Raw genomic sequence first — 5,000 nt, 5'->3', positions numbered from 1 at the left:
AGAGGATAAGTTAGAGGCCGATATTCGAATGTCTTTTGTTTTTCTGAATGGCAAGATTAAATAGAAAAAAAAACTTACAGGTGAAAACAAATAGACAATAAACAAGAGGAAGATGAAATATACAGTTGTGAGACAGAGATATATGTGACGCTAAAGAAAATAAGCAACTGTACCACGTTGGAAGTGAATAAAGGAAGAAATAATGACAAAAAAAGAAGAAAAATGGAGTTGAATTTCTCGCTGAGGATGAGGAGCAGGTGTAGGGAGAAGAGGAGTAAGAGAAGATCAAGGAGGAAAAGAAGAAAGATAAGGTGGAGGACGGGAACAAGGAAGACAAACGGAACGCGTAGGAAGAAGACGAGTGAGGAGGAGGGAGGAAGGGCAGAGGGGGAGGGAGGGAGGAGGTGTGATGGAAGAACAATAGAATGAGGGAGGGGGAGGAGGGAGGGAGAGAGGGTCAGGCGGCTACTCCCCAATATCTTCTGCTACACCATTGTTGTCTAGAGGAGAATAAAAAGTACATATAAAAAAAAGAGAGAAACGAGCATTACTAATTGGCTTAATATGGCATTTTGAATTATTTTTATGAGGTTGCATAGAGAAGCGATTTATTCTAAGCGGTCATTAATCGCGGCGGTGTGAGAATTAACATCAATGTCCGACAGCATCCAATACCTCACTCCCCCGCACCTCCTGCCTGACTCCCGAGTCCCGCTGATGTGCCGTCTGTGTGCCTCGTTGTGGTGTTCCCCTTCGATGGCTTGATGGGAGGTAAGCATTGAAGGAGGGTGAAAGTAGAAGATTGAAGAAAAGTGAGAGCAATGAAAGGGGGAAAGAGTAAAGCAGTGAAGGAGTGTAAGGGTACAGCAATGAAGGAGGGTAGAAAGTAAAGCAGTGAAGGAAAGTAAGTGAAGGAGGGTGAAAGTAATGTCTTGAAGGAGGGTAAGAGTAAAGCACTAAAGGAGGGTAACAGTAAAACATTGAAGGAGGATTTAAAAAGTATAGAACAAAGGAACACAACATAAGGGAGGGTACAAGACGCAGGTGGGCTTACACGTGGCAGTCCTTGGATAAAACAACTTGTACTACTTATACTCATCCCTGTCCACGATATTATCTTTATTAAAACTCCTTATTTCCTAGGCGCTAATAACCTGATTTCTGAGTCTGGTCCAGCCTAAAAGAGAACAAATTTCTTCCTCTTTCTTTATTATTATTTTTTTTCTATAACTTTATGGATGCGTGGATCAACAAAAGCAGAATACAACGATTATGAACGAATGGAATTTTAATACTGGTTTTGAAACTAAATGACTTCTTTTTTCGATTAAAAGGCTTTTGAAAGAATTTTTTTCCACGATGTAAAGGTTCTGAAAGGTTCTGCTGGTGGTATAAATGTTAGATGGTCATTTCTTGCATCTAAAAATTCTTGAAGTTAATTGAGGTGCAAAGTTTGGAAGGAATTAAATGTGGCTACATAAAAAGGTTCCAAAAAGACTGAAATTTGCTTGACACAAAGGCATTGAAAGATTAAATTTACATCGATAATCCATCATATTTAAGTGTGGCATTCATCACTATTATCGCCTCTTGCTTCACTCACTTTAGGGACAGAATCCAGGAGACACTAAACACATCCCTCCTGGTCTGTTTCTCTTTTTACTCCACTGACACTCGTAAACATCTAATGTGCTCTTGGAAAGCTGAGTGTGTCTTAAATGAGGCATAAATAGCAGGCGTTACTCTCCTCCCTTCACTCCTTAACGCATCCTCCTCCTTCTCCTCCTCTTCCATGAATACAAAATACACATAATAAGTCAATCAAAATGCCATTATAGACGGGCGTATGTCACACAATACGATAAAAGCGAAAGAAATCAATTTATACACAATTGAACGTTAAAATACGTCCCTTTTTCGTTTGTTTCTGATGCAAGTAATGTTAAGAGATGGATGAATCTCTTTGCTTTGTTTTGTGCGGGGACGAGAGGGAAAGATTAAGATCACGACTTTAATATGCAATTAGATCCCATTACCAGGGAGGAGATGGAATTGCGCCACATGGCATTGTCTTTTCTAATGTATGTGTTACGTATATGGAGTTTGATACATATAATTTCCTACAACAATTCGTGTAAAATACTGCTCCCCCCGCCCTCCCTCTCTCTCTCTCTCTCTCTCTCTCTCTCTCTCTCTCTCTCTCTCTCTCTCTCTCTCTCTCTCTCTCTCTCTCTCTCTCTCTCTCTCTCTCTCTCTCTGTTCTAACCATGATAACATTTACGCTTGTACATTTCTCCTTTTATGTGTTGTTGAAATACCTTCCTTCTTCTCAGTAACTTGTTATCGTGTCGTCAGCGAGGAAGAGCGAGTTGAAAGAAGCAGAAGGTTGCATGAGATAACTGCAAGATCGCCACAGGGTGACGAGAGAGCGATTAGAGGGTGAGGATGATCTGGAAACAGTGTATATATATATATATATATATATATATATATATATATATATATATATATATATATATATATATATATATATATATATATATATATATATATATAATATATATATATATATATATATGATAGGATGAAGACTAGGTGAGGTAAGGTGAGGTAGTGCAGAACGAAAACGGAAGGGAAAACGGAAACTGGGTGAGTGAAGCCAGAATAGGGTGAAGACAGGGCGGGAATGAAGAAAATATGGTTAAGGTGAGGACAGGACGAGGATGATCAGAAATGGGTGAAGACAGAGGGAAAGCGATGTCAAAAGACGCTTGTGACCTGAGAACGAAGGTCATTCACCTCCCAAGAGTGAAACTGTGTTCTGACAAAGAGGTCAAAATGCGCCGTAACCCCCGTGTGGCGGTGGCCTGGCCCCTCCGCCTGGCTGCGTGTCGGGTGTCGTAACACTCATGTATGATGTGTCCTGCGTAAATACTACACCCGCGCACCAAAAGTGATACATGTAAGACCGTCACTTACATGCTAATTTCACAGCAATAAACATACATTTGCCGAAAAAAATCCAACAGGCTTTCAGAATCATTAAAAAAAAAAAATAACATTTCTGAGTACTTTATAGATTTCAACAGCAGAATAAAATAATTTCATATCTTCGTAAACCTATCAGGAAATGCAAATTTTTCGTTCCCCTTCCTCCAACACCTGCTTACTTCACCAAAGGAAATACACACATCGACATATCAAAAAAAAAAAAAAAAAAAAAAACACGAAACCTAGAGAAAGATGTTTGTATTTCCTTTCCTTTCACAGCTCCCCATTTCACGACAAAAAAAAAAAAAAAAATTATATACATCGACATATTCAAAGGAAAAAATCACAGTAAAAACAGTAAACCTTTAGGGAAACATTTCTTTCATACACTTCATACACTTTTCTCCTCCATCACTGTGAATATGTCAAGTGGAGGAGGTGGTGGTGTAGTTCTGTGGTCAATAAATCCATCTATTTACATATTTGTGGATAGTACCGATCAGGTGAGGCGGAAAGGAGGATAATCCTTGAACTCACTTTTAACTCTTTGTGCCAGATATACTCCCCCTGTCATTGATCGGTGCTGGAGGAAGGAGCGAGGGGAGGAGCGAGGGGCCGGGAGGGTGTGTGTGGCCGCTATGGTCCGCTGCTGGCATGAGGATGTGAGGAAGAGAGAAAAGGAGATAGGACCTACTGACTATCTTCTTTTTTTTACTTCCTTTACAAAATTGAACAAACAGGATAAAAATAAAGATGACAAATATTGAATACCACACAGGGATGTAAATAGCTAATAACCAAAAAAGAATAGGACCAAATACCTTACGTACACACAGCCAACTGAAAAAAAAATCAGAGCGAGAACTATCTGTATCAAATCTATAATTGCAATGGCTAAAAAAAGAAAAAAAAAGTAAGCAGAGCCACCATGGAGGAGAGTCTTGTCCACAGCAAATACCACGTTTGTCTCATCCACGCGAACCTCACTGTCTCTCCCATGGTGGATAAACCCTTTCACTCCCATGGTCACCTTAGCATCCAGGGAACTGTAGAAGACGGTTACAAGGACACACGGGACAAGGAACAGAAAATGGGCAGTTAATTTTGTGCTTTCCATGCTACAAAATAAATTAAATAGTAGAATAAATACAGAATAAATTGAAGTAATAAAAATGTCTTTAGAAAGATATAAGGGAGTTAGTGAAGTTCCGTGTCGCTGTGAAAGGGTTAAATTACATTTGTGGTTCAGTGGCTCATTGGAAACGTCCTTGAATAACAGATACATTGCCACGTGTTCGACTCCCGGTGCGGTTGTTGCGAGTTGCCAGCGTGCTACAGAACAGCGTGACAAACAGCCAGGTGTGTGGAGGGCGAAGGACAGGTGTGTTGAAAGGTTTATTCATGTGGAGAGTGAGAGATGGAGTGTGAGGGGGACGAGAGATATTTATATTCCCGACTGCTTTGTGTTGTGATGACTACTGGTTCCTTATCTTAGCGCAGGTGGTGTCAATATTACGGCGAGTTTCATAAAAGTGTGACATCTGTTCTCTCTCTTCTCTTTCTCTTTCTCTCTCTCTCTCTCTCTCTGCTTCTCATCTCGTCCATCTTTCACTTTCTGTTCACTTTATTACTTTGATAATATTCATGAAGAACACTGAAGTTTAAATAATGTCTTACGCGGCTGAATACATTGCCGCCGTGACACACAAACACACCACACACACACACACACACACACACACACACACACACACACACACACACACATAAACATGCTGCTAAGCTGTACCACATCCTCGTGATAAAAGCAACAAGTATCAAATCACTTCACTCGACGGCCATTAATTCGAGAGAGGGAGAGACCGAGAGGGAGAAAAAAAAAAAAAACGCACACAGAATGAATAAAATAATTCAACTGGTTCTCTTTCTTCTTCCAGCAAAAGAAGAGGAAGTATGTAAATCTCGGCTTAATAGCGCTGATCAGAACTCAAAACTCGTACAGATATTTC

General features: G+C 40.1%; 1 protein-coding gene across 1 annotated transcript in view; it reads right to left on the bottom strand.

Moving 5' to 3' along the window:
- Window positions 1-5,000, bottom strand: part of LOC135111437 (uncharacterized) — a 103,601-nt gene that overhangs the window by 80,015 nt on the left and 18,586 nt on the right. The gene's annotated exons all lie outside the window — the stretch shown is intronic.

Source organism: Scylla paramamosain, chromosome 22, assembly GCF_035594125.1.
Source record: "Scylla paramamosain isolate STU-SP2022 chromosome 22, ASM3559412v1, whole genome shotgun sequence".
Lineage (NCBI taxonomy): Eukaryota > Metazoa > Arthropoda > Malacostraca > Decapoda > Portunidae > Scylla > Scylla paramamosain.
This window is presented reverse-complemented; position numbering and strand designations above follow the sequence as displayed.